The sequence below is a fragment of the Chrysemys picta genome, chromosome 5, assembly GCF_011386835.1.
Source record: "Chrysemys picta bellii isolate R12L10 chromosome 5, ASM1138683v2, whole genome shotgun sequence".
In the NCBI taxonomy this organism is placed as follows: Eukaryota; Metazoa; Chordata; order Testudines; family Emydidae; genus Chrysemys; species Chrysemys picta.
The window spans coordinates 142,478,910-142,491,308 of NC_088795.1; the positions used below are offsets into that span (position 1 = coordinate 142,478,910).

At 46.7% G+C, this 12,399-nt stretch overlaps 1 protein-coding gene and 1 long non-coding RNA gene across 2 annotated transcripts in view; one reads left to right on the forward strand and one right to left on the reverse strand.

Annotated features, from left to right (window-relative positions):
• The window catches only part of LOC122172806 (C-type lectin domain family 4 member F-like), a 91,055-nt gene that overhangs the window by 52,100 nt on the left and 26,556 nt on the right, over window positions 1–12,399 (reverse strand). The window lies entirely within an intron of this gene.
• On the forward strand, window positions 3,493–6,473 carry LOC122173280 (uncharacterized). The gene is made up of 2 exons (XR_010601975.1): window positions 3,493–4,656; window positions 4,899–6,473. It is a non-coding gene; the product is annotated as an uncharacterized LOC122173280 (long non-coding RNA).

Here is a 12,399-nt window from a genome sequence, read left to right on the forward strand (position 1 = left end):
GGAGACTGCAAGGGCATCCAGTCTAACAAGCAGGGAGTGAGTAAAGCTTGAGAGAAGTGATTATTTTTTACATGTTTGGTGACAAGCTCTTTCGGGCAGCGTCTGTACAGCCCCTTGTGTCTATTCAGCACCTGGCACAGCGGGCCCGATCCTGAGGGAGGCCCCCGGGCAACGCCACAACAGCAATGAATCCTCTCACGAATTTCTACTGATGCCCCTTTGCTTAGAGCAGTAGCCTAAACACGGAGCGTGTGTTCAGTGCCCACTGAGACCCAGGGCCAGAGCCTCCCCTGGGGTAACTCGGCATTGACTTGAATGAACCACAGGGATTTACACCAGCTGAGGATCTGGCCCCAAGTCAACTCAGTACAGCCAGGTGAATCTGGAGTGAGTGGCAGGTTCACGCTCTCCTTGGGATTGCACTGTGCTCTCCCCTCTGTCAGGCTGGGGAAGGGGAGGCTGTGGGGCCGGGGGCATGGCCGGAGCCAGCTGCAGTCAGTGCAGTGACCTCAGTGGGCTGTGGACGAGGCCCATAAGCAGGGCCCTGGAGAAGTTAATGACTGACTCCCACTACCCTCTCTTCCCGTTCCTGCGTTCCCATCTCGAGGGTGCCTGGGACATGCTGTGCCACGTGCTTTGGTTCTGGGCACTGAGATCGGAGTTGCTGCTGTCAGCATTTGGAGCCACAGACTGACTTGGGCTCTTTGCTGGCCTGTCAGGCGCAGGGCAGTTGGTACCCCCAGCCGTCAGAAGCCCTTCGTTACCATGGCCACAAGAGCTGTAGAGAACTCTGAGGGGTGGCCGGGGGGTGGATCGCTTCACCGCGTCATTGCTGGGTGTTTTGGTCCCCTGCCGACCACAGAGTCCACAGAGCAGAACTGAGCTCAGGAATTGGCTGTGGTTCTCCCCTGAGACATTAACACTCTGATCTGTAGTTTCTAGACACACAATGAGCCAGATAACTGGGATCAGGGGACAGGAGGCAGAGAAGACTATATTGAGACCTGCTCAAGTGACCTGTATTTGTGGAATGATGCCAACTGCACTCTGCCTTTCAGGTGGATTTGTAAGCAGGCCCATGGACAGGCTGGGCTCTGAGTAGTATATACCTCAATAGTATTAATCACCATATATTTTGACAGGTTTCTATGGTCCATTTAGGGCTTATGTCCTGCCCTCCATTCTCATTTCTGTTGGTGTCAAGGTTTGGTGCTGTTGGCCGTTTTGAAAAAAAAAAGTTGAGTATTTTTTGTTTGGATGGGGGAATGGTGTGTGCTTGTGCTTTGAAACATTTCTTTGATTGTTTAGAGAAAAAGGTTGAAAGAATAGAATGAGAGAGCTTAAAGATTAAAGAAAGAAAGAAAGAAAGAAAGAAAGAAAGATTTGGTAAAGGTTAGAGGAGAAAAAAGGAAAGAAAGATTGTTTCATAAGAAGAAATGATTTTAAAGGTGTAGACTGACATATTATTAAAGAATAGAAAGAGAACTTTAAAAAGAATAAAGATTTTTGTTTTTAAAGGGTTTGTTTGAAAGAATAGAGGCAAGTTATTAAAGAAAAGAGATTTTTGGTGAGGTTGAGAAAGAGAGGTGTTTTTAAAGGACTCTGGTATGTTTTTAAAGAATAAAAATATTTGAGATAAATGTAAAAGGTGTATTAAATATAAAGGTAGGTTAAGAAAAGAGCATTTAAAAACATGAAATAATATTGAAAAATAGGTTAAAAAGAACACATGGCAAAATGCCATTTACTAAGGCAGAGACTATTTAGTAAGCTCCTGGTAAAAATATAAAGGTTGGTTAAGAAAGATTCATTGCTGGGTGTCTTGGTCCCGTACCAACAACAGAGTCCACAGAGCAGAACTGAGCTCAGGAATTGGCTGTGGTTCTCCCCTGAGACATTAACACTCTGATCTGTAGGTTCTTGGAGGAGAATCAGCCAGATAACTGGCATCAGGGGACAGAAGTCAGAGAAGACTGTGTTGAGACCCGCTCAAGCAACTTGAATTTGTGGAATGATGCCAACTGCACTCTGCCTTTCAGATGGATTTGTAAGCAGGCCCATGGACAGGCTGGGTTATGAATAGTATATACCTCGATAGTATTCATCACCATGTATTTTTGACAGGTTTCCATGCTCCATTTAGGGCTTATGTCCTGCCCTCTGTTCTCGTTTCTGTTGGTGTCAAGGTTTGGAGCTGTTGGCCATTTTGAAAAAAAAAGTTTGATTATTTTTTGTTTGGATGGGGGAATGTTGCGTGTCTGTGCTTTGAAACATTTGGTTGATTGTTTAGAAAAAAAGGTTGAAAGAATAGAGTGAGAGATCTTAAAGATTAAAGAAAGAAAGATTTGGTAAGGGTTAGAGGGGAAAAAAGCAAAGAAAGATTGTTTGCTTAGGTTTAGTGAGAAGAGATTATTTTAAAGGTGTCGTTTGACATATTATTAAAGAATAGAAAGAGAACTTAAAGAAGAATAAAGATTTTTCTTTTTAAAGGGTTAGTTTGAAAGAAGAGAGGCAAGTTATTAAAGAAAAGACATTTTTGGTGAGTATGAGAAGGAGAGGTGTTTTTAAAGGACTAGTTTGCTATGTTATTAAAGAATAAAAATATTTGAGGTAAATGTAAAAGTTGTATTAAATATAAGGGTAGGTTAAGAAAAGAGCATTTAAAAACATGAAATAATATTGAAAAATAGGCTAAAAAAGAACACATGGCAAAATGCCATTTACTAAGGCAGAGACTATTTAGTGAGCACATGGTAAAACTATAAAGGTTGGTTAAGAAAGATTCATTTAAACTATTAAATACAAGGACAGGTTAAGAAAAGAGCATTTAAAAAGTCTTAAATAAAAGAGAAACATATAAAGTTTGGTTAAAAGAGAGAACAGGGCAAGAAAAGGGGGGGGGGGAGAAAGCCCCTTTACAAAGGGCAAATAGACAGCACGTGGTTGAGTCAGAGAGAGAGAGAGATCTTACCCTTGCGGCTGTTCCTGGGGAAAGAGGCAACTTCCCAGGTTCACAGCCCCCCTCAGGACAGTTATCTCCACCAGAGGCTGTTCTACAGCTGGGTCATAGATTACATTTTCCTGAACCAATCCTACAGTCCCAAGGTTTTTAAAAAGGAGCCATCTCCCACTCCCACCCCCTTTAACTGCCTTATTCTTATCTAAAAAAGCAGACCCCAAGCATCTTTCCCACCATGTTGTCCTCTTATATAGGGACTTTAATAAAGGTTAAAACCATAGACCCTTAGTAACAAACAATTTTTAAAAGTTTTCCATTATGTTTTAGACTAACATTGGTTATTTTTTAGTGAGGACAATTTGAAGCTGCAACAAAGCGGCTGTTAGCAAAAATAGCATCTGGTGAGTCAGTGGATCAGCGATAAGAAGGCTGCTTCTTCCCCACTTTTTAACAAAAGCAAGTAAACGTTATATTAAGTTTTGTAAAGGAATAATCACTTGAAAGGACAAGCCTATATGAAGAGACAGCCCTTTATTTAGCACTTTTGCATGTGTTTTAATAAAAAATGAGCATGCAGAAACACCCCAGGGTTAAACCCACAAACCCTTACTAACAAAAAGTTTTTAAAAGCTTTTCCCTTTGCTTTTAGTGAGGACAATTTGAAGCAGCAGCAAAAACAGCGTCTGTGAGCCAGTGGATCAGAGAGAGGAAGATTGCTTCTTCCCCCACTTTTTTTAACAAATAAAGGTGAAAGTTATATTAAGTCTTGTAAAGGGATAAACACTTTAAAAGACAAGCCTATATGAAGACACATCCCTTTATTTAGCACCTGATTGAAGGGTCCTGTTTTCTGTACCTACACACTCTGTTTTGGACTGTTTTCCTGTCGTCTAATAAACCTTCTGTTTTCCTGGTTGGCTGAGAGTCACGGTGAATCGCAGGAAGTGGGGGGTGCAGGGCCCTGTCTCCCCCACAGTCCATGACACATGCTTTTTCAGCAAAGCCACTGTTAGCAAAAACAGCATCTGAGAGTCAGTGGATCAGAGATAAGAAGGCTGCTTCCTACCCACTTTTTAAAAATAGAAGTGAAAGTTATATTAAGTTTTGTAAAGGAATAAACACTTTAAAAGAGAAGCCTATCTGAAGACACATTCCTTCATTTAGCACTTTTGCATATGCATTTCAATAAGAAGTGTGCCTGCAGAAACATCCCAGGGTTAAAAACACAGAGAACCTGTTTATGAAAGCAATTTATAGTGATACAAAAGTTTTCCCCTATGTTTTAGACTAACATTGGTCATTTTTTAGTTAGGACAATTTGAAGCAGCGTGCTTCTTCAGCAAAGCCCATTAGCAAAAACAGCCTTTGTGAGCCAGTGGATCAGAGATAAGATAAGATAAGAAGGAGCTTCTATGTAAACAGGTCTGATGATTAAAGATGGCTGCACCTCGAAGGCCCTGGCCAACACTGGCAGTCAAGCCTCTCTGAAGAGACGTATCTATGGGACCTGAAGAGTGCTTGAGACGGGTCACGGGAGCGGGGAGACAGGGATAGTGAACAACGCCTGTACCCACAAGAACGACGCGGTGGAGAAACACGAGGCCAGACCGCTGGGCCAAGATTTCTTTGAGACTCTGGACCCCAGCCAGGAGAATCCAAACGAATCAAACAAAGGGCTGTCCGGAGACGAGGCACAGGTACGTTGTATGTAAGAATGTTCAAGGGATGGTTTGGCAGGGACCCAGTCACCGGTGCTCGGTTGGCTAGAGCCTTTTGTATCACGCCTGCACAGAGACATATTGCATTTGTTGTTGTTTGTTGTTTTTAAAAGCATATGTGGAAGGGGTCTCTTGACACACCATGTAAAAGGTTTTAAAGCATGTTATGAAAAAGTACAAAAATGCCTTACACATATTTCTTCCTCTAAATTTTTGAGCAGCTGAGCGATGGTTCTTCAGAGGACTTGGCGGTTCTGGACACCGAGAGCTGCGAAGGGTCCAGCGGATTGGGCCTGATCTGTTTTGGCCCAGACCCAGAACCAGACGCTCAACAGAATGCCGAAACAGCGGCGGATGCTTATTCTATAGGCCTGTACTATCTAACGTTGAGGGGGAAATTCGGTATTAAGCCGGTGCGAGTTCATAACCGTAAAACCGTGATGCATGCAATTGTGCGAGCGGCTGTGCACAGAATCATCAAGCACTGCCTGAGAGAGAAACAAAATGAAGATTGTCCTGGGTGCAGCATAAATGCCCCCGGTCAAAGGCATCACGACTGCGTGTACTGGTCTTTAGATGTAAACTGTAAAATTAAAGACATTAGCAGTAGTTTGTGTCTGGAGAGTGTGTTAAATATCATCATCACATTGGGATACGCACTGCAGTGCCTCTGTTTAACCCAGGAACATTTAGCTCTAGGGGCAGAATTGGTGGAGAAAGTGACAGAGGCCCAGGACCCAAATAGCATTTCAGATGAAATCATCAAACCGACAGATAAAGGAGGAAAAGTTAAGGGGTGGGATGTTCTGCAGATAGGCTATCTCTGAGCGTCATGCAGTCACAAAGTGTTTTCTTTTGTCTTTTACAATCAGTAAATGGAATAAAATACTTGTTACAACTGATTATGACTCTATCTGATTATGTTAATTATTGGTTTCTGTATGTATAAAAAAGGAAATGGTAAGAGGACACCCGGGGTACAATTTGATATTAATGCCTTGGGATTGTTAGTTTAAGTATCTGTTTTATACGTTTGTAGTACTTACGCTTATCGCTATAACTCCTACAAGGAGGGGACTGTTAGGTAATGTCCGTTTTGTATGTTTGGTATAATTTCAGGATCCCATATTGATTTGCAAAATGGTCTTTGTGCCCATGTCATCCAGCTGATCACAGTTTTCCCGCCTTTTATTTCTCCTCAGAAGTGGTAAACAACTTCTAGATAGACCTGTTTTTTACCGCCTTTTCCACAGGGTTTCCCAGAAGGGGTTTTCTGCTCCTTCTACGGGGTTTCTCGGGCCAGATTATATAAATCTGCCCTGACCACTGCTCAGCTGCTGTCCATCTGAGTGACAGTAAGGGTCTGACTTGCACTCACCTCCCCATCCTAGTGGTAGAGGGGGCTCGGGTTTTCCTTCCACAGCTCTGCTTCTACTTTGTCATCACCTGCAAGGAGAAGAGAAGGACAGACAGCCACATCCCTCTTACCATCATCCACCTTCAGCTGCTGTCCCCCGACGGACCATCTATTCTTCTACAGACCCAGAGGAACATCAAGGGACTCCCTGGAGCTCCTCTCCAATGGCTTTCAACTAGCCGGAGGATTGAGGTCCCAGGCAACAATCGACGCTTGATCTATAGAAGGAGGTTTCTATTAAGGGGTTTACTTACCTGTTTATAGGGTTTATTTGGGGAAAATCACTGGCTTACATAATTTTACTGTTTATTCCCTCCTTTTCTTTGTCCCATTTATTGTACACCAATCCCGCAATACACTTCATTTGTCTTTCAACTTATCAGGACTGACTCCTCGTTATTCACGTGGGAAGGACTTTTTATGGGAAGATCAACCCTACCAGATGACAGATGCTGGATATGGAGGGTCGAATCTAAGGAAACAGGAAGTATAGGAATCTCTTTCCTTACCCCACATATATTTCTTTCTGCCCTTTCCTCTAACAAGCACAAAGAGAGCCCGAATACATGTTCTCTTGAGGTTAACACTAGGCTGGGGCAGAACTTGGTTTTAACAGGAAAACCCCCTTTCCCCCTCTGAAAATGTTGTTTCTCACGTTGGCTGAGGATGGAAGCTAGCTTACAAAAAACTCCCGATGCAATAGGGCTGGGTTCTGCTATGCTAATCCACAGTGGGTTATACCTTCCCCCACAAGCAGCCTCATTCATTTCAAAGGGACCAGCTGCAACTTAAGGTACTTCTCATAGTGAGTAAAGGAAACCTCTTGCTGGACCATTCAAACTGCTTGCTTTACAAGTTTTCTTTAAGGGACATGTCATTGTATTATAAATAAGGGGAAAAGTTTGAGGTAGTGGGACTCTTTGGGACTGGTCTCTCCTTCTGATTATTGATTAACCAGGTGTGGGTTTTCTCCAGAGTTTGCAGCCTTGAGACCCTGTCAGACACATTCCTGCTCCTCTAAAATGCATATATCAGCAACTTGAACACTATTCTTATCAGGAAGGACACGGGTCAAGCTGCCCTTTCTGTGGCCCCCAAACCCCCTCCCCTGCTGACTTGGTTCTTTTTAGAAATAAGCCATAGTGGTTTCAGGCACTTTACTGGTTTGCCAAAATCTCCCCGTACACTGGGTGTAGGCATGGAGAGCATACTGATCAAGTTTGCAGATGATACAAGGCTAGGAGGGGAGGGTTGCAACACTTTGGAGGATAAAGCTAAAATTCAGAGCGATCCTGCTAAATTGGAGAACTGGGCTATAGACAACAACATGAAATTCAAGAAAGACAAATGTAAGGTGCTACACATAGGGAAGAACAACCAAACACACAAATACAGAATGGGGGGAAACTGGTTTGGCAGCAGCACTGCCGAGAAGGATCTGGGAGTTGTGGTGGATCCCAACCTCAACATGAGTCAGCAATGTGATGCTTTTTCAGAAAAAACAAAAGCAATTTTAGGTTGCATTAACAGAGGCATAGCTTGCAAGTCACAGGAGATGACAGTACTGCTCTCTTCGGCGCTGGGTAGGCCTCAGTTGGAGTACTGTGTCCAATTTTGGTCACCAATGTATAGAAAGGATGTAGAGAAACTGGAGAGTATACAGAGGTGGACACAGATGGGCAGAGGGATGGAATGCTTTGGAAGGCGTCTGAGCAAAGACTGAAGGAACTGGGTATTTTGGTTTGCAGAAGAGGAGACTAACGGGGGACATGACAGCGGTCTTCAAACACTTGAAAGATTGGCATAAAAAAGATGGAGAAAAGTTGTTCTCTTTTGCCAGAGAGAGCAGGACGAGAGGCGATGGGGTCAAACTACAGCACAGCAGATTGAGATTAAATCTCAGGACAAACTTCCTCACTGTCAGAACAGTAGGACAATGGAACAGATGCGTAGGGGGGTCGTGGAAGCTCCTTCACTGGAGGGTTTCAAAGGCTAGCCGACTGTCTGGGATGGTTTATACACAGCAAACCTGGCATCTTGGCAGGGATTAGACTAGATGACCCTTGTGGCCCCTTCTGACTCAATTTTTCTATGATTCTATGAGTTAACATCCCTCTTCTGCACTGACGACCAGGCCTTAAGGGTTGGCTCCTGGCCCTCACTCAGGTAGCTCCAGCCAGGCCTTTCCCTCTAGCTGGGGTGGGGGAAGGTGCTCCCTGGATCCCCTCTGGATCCTCCACAGGTCTCTTTCTGCCCTTTACCCTTCTATCAGGGCACCAGACACCAGCTCTCTCTAAGGGAGGGAGCTCTACCAGCCCCTTGCAAGACTCTAGGCCTCACCCACCAGCCCCCTATGTCTTTCTGTGCCACTTGTCTCCCCTCTGTGATACAGCAGGCTCCATTTTACAAGCAGCCCTGCCCCTACCATCACGTGTGTCTGATCCAGCCAGTGTCCCAAACCCACCACCTTTGGGGGGGGGGGGTGATAACTGTACACTGATGGGGCTGAGCCCAAATCCCCTAAAAGGGCCAGCCCGCCCCTGACACCACCCACCTGGCAGGTGAGGGGGAAGCCGCTGCCAGGAGTCAGGCCGTGCTGGACCAGTGGCGATGCTGGAGCAGGGCACAGAGATGCAATGGGCTGGGGGAGGTGGAGGCAGAATATATGTGTGTGACCTCTGGACTCTCCACGGCCTGAGGAGAATGGCGGCGTCTCCATCCCTGCCCAGCACCTCAGAATCTCCTCAGCAAACACCAGTCCAAAGATCCATCTGGCCAGCAGCACTTCCCATGTAGCGCCCCCTCTCCACCCGGTTACCTTCTTCATTGCCAGTTGGCTTACAGGTTTTGATGGACAGGCCTGGGTTCTTCTGGATTCCGCCACCCACTCAGCTGGGTGTATCTTCTTTAGTTTCCCTATGAATGTATTTAGCGGTGCCTCCACCCCCCTCGCTCCTTCCTGGCAGGGTCACCAGGGCAGCTTGGGAGGAAAATTCTAACCACAGGGTAACCCCCACTTACTTGCCAGATCATTGGAGACTCCCAAGAAATAACACAAACACATACAATGTATTCAACACAGTAATTATATTAAGCAGGAGTCAAATCAAACATAACATGGTAAAAATAACAGGAGTACTTGTGGCACCTTAGAGACTAACAAATTTACTTGGCTGGCTGCATCTGTCCCATGGTCCTAAGCAGGATGCCTAGTGGTCAACTTCTTCTGTCCTTTCCCTGTTGCTTCCTTCGCTCCTTAAGCATATTCTTACCAGCAACCACACACCGCACCATAACAACTCTTACTCAGGAACCAATCAATGCAACAAACCTCGATGCCAACTCTGCCCACATATCTACACCAGCGACACCATCACAGGACCTAACCAGATCAGCCACACCATGAGGGGCTCATTCACCTGCACATCTACCAATGTGATATATGACATCATGTGCCAGCAATGCCCCTCTGCCATGTACATTGGCCAAACCGGACAGTCTCTACGCAAAGGAATAAATGGACACAAATCTGAGATCAGGAATCTGAACATTCAAAAACCAGTAGGAGAACACTTCAACCTCTCTGGCCATTCAGTAACAGATTTAAAGGTGGCAATTTTGCAACAGAAACACATACAATGTAGTCAACACAATAATTATATTAAACAGCAGACAAATATAACATAACAGGGTAAAACACTACTCTTAGGGTCACCGGTCCCAAGGCTGATAATACCCGTGACATTCCCCAGTCACATGACTTGAGGTAGCAAATGTAAAATCAGTGTCCTGTCGGTACCGTACTTTGTTGGGGCCCTTGATGACCGATGACCACGATGTCTTCTCTGCAGCGGTTTAGCAGTGTGGCTGACTGGGTTCACTACAGCCCAAAGGACTCACAAGTGGGAGGAGGTGGTAAGTCCCTCCACAGGTTTAATAGGCAGCAGGTTATAAAACCCCCAAACCCTCACTCCCTGGCTCGAGGACACAGTTCAGGGGGTCCCCAAAACAATTTCCCTGACTGACTAGCTAAAAGATGGTGCACTCACAAACTCCATGAATGATCCTCAGGTTCAGAGCTGACTCTGGACCCCTCGGTCACTGCAGAGGGGCTGAGCTCTGCTGGCTGGGATCCTCCTCAGGCAGGAGTCAGGCTGCGTCGGTCCCAGGATTTCCCCTCACCACAAAGGGGTGCAGCGCTGAAGGTGCAGGTTACACAACTACACTAACATCCAAACTGTTGTCTCCTAGCCCAGCGTCCAGACACACTCCCAGTAGGCAGCAGCCCTGGATTAGCAGCCAGAGCAGAGCTGACCCTGTGGGGATTGGTCTTCCTAGGGGGCTGGAGGGCAAACTCAGCCTGGCTGGGAAAGTTTCCCAGTGTAACCCTTCTGCCCATCTAAGTTGGCAGCAACAAGGGCCGGGTTCTGTATCTAGGGGTTCCGTTTCAATAACGCAATGCAAAACCGGCTCGAGCCCCCACCCAGTGACCTGGGACAATTACATACCACCCCCCGGGCACCTCTAAGAGGCAATACTTCCCCTCTCGCAAGCACGGAGTCTGAGTGTAACAGAAAATGTTTAATAACATGAGGTAAACAACATCAGCATTAAATGGAAAAAACACCACAACTAGAGTTTTTAGACCAAACCATGAGCGAAGACCCACCCCAGCAAATTGGGCCGTGTCCTCTCCCGTTGGTTCTTGAAACCAGCGACCCAAGAATCACCAAAGTCCCAAAAGTCCACCAATCCCAAAGTCTCTTGGGTCCAGCAACCCAAGAATCACAAAAGTCCCAAAAGTCCGACAACCCCCCAAAGTCTCTGTCCATGATCAGTGCAGCCCCAGAGTTCAAAGGGGGGGGTTGAGCAGGGTGTTAAGGAGCACCTTACGTGATCCGAGGCCAACCGGCTGCTTCTCCGTGGGGTTCCACCGCAGCCTTCACCACGAACTGCTCCACTCCACCCGCAGCCCCACGAACTGCTCTGGCAGCTGCTCCGCTCCGCTCACCGACCTGTGAGCCGCTCCGCTCACTGACCTGTGAGCTGCGCCGCTCCGCTCCCTGACCTGTGAGCCGCTCCAGCCGTCCCTTGGGCCGCTCCCACAAGGCTCTGCTCTGCTCCTCCAGCCGCTCCGCTCCCCTCCGGCTAAGCTAAGTTAGCTTAGCAATATAGCTTCAGGCTCCCCCACTAGCTAACACAGCCTCAGTGATCTCAGCTCTTAAATAGCTTTAGCTCTTTTGTGATTTCAGCTCGTAGTAGGGGAGCCCCAGTGCTGGTGCACTATTGGCCCAAAGTGAACTCAGCTCAGCAGTCTGTAACTAGACTCCTGAGGGAATCAAAGTTAACTCTGACATTCAACAGTGGAGAGAGGAGGTAGTGCAATTGGTGTTTCAACCCCCCTCAGGGAGGGGGCCACACCATCAGGTACAAGTACCTGTCCCCATCCTCTCTCAATTCACTGGGTTTTGTAACCCAAGCCCCTTGACAAGCAAATGCTACTTAGGTAATGGTGAATGACTCACTCAGTCCTTCTGTCATACAACAGTTCCACTGGCCTTGATTCACAGAATCAGGGTAACAAAACTTTATTCTTCCTGCCCCAATAACAGAGAAACTGGGGATCCCACACCAGCCAAAGTAACCACTTTGAGTTGCTGTGGTTTCATGCCAGGCGAGTGGGTGTGCCTATGCAAACAAGATCAGCCCCTGGAGTTCTTTTCCACCCTCGCCATAATTCACCACCAGATGTCAGGGTAGAGCTCATCCTGACTCTGCTTACGCCAGCAAAACACTACAAACTGGGAAGGAAAAGCCCAGCTGAGGGATCTTATTGTCAGGTCCCTAGAGGCCAGTTCTCAGGGGGAACCCTCCCTGCAAGCCTCGGACTCACCAGATCGACACAGCCAGTCCTGCCCTTGCCTTGGCTGGCTCCAGACTGACTCAAGAAATGGCTTCTCCGCTTTCCTGTGCTCCCTGGGAGGGGCATGTCACTCCCTGAGTCTGCCTTGACTCCCGTTTCTACCAGGGACAGTGCGCCTCTCCCTGAGCTGCCAGCAGACAGAGCCCCAGGAATCTAGGTCATCTCTTTGGGTATTAAACCCGTCTCAAGACTAACAGACACCCATCTCCTCGCTGTTCAGTGAGATGGGGAATCAGGAGCCTCTTACCCAGGTGGTTCAGGAACTGGGATGCAGCCGTCACAGCAGACACAGCTCTTGGTCCCACATGGATCAGCCACCAAGCCCCCAGGGCTGTCTCTAGCTCCCATGTTTGTAACCTTTCCCCCTGAGCTCTGACCGGCT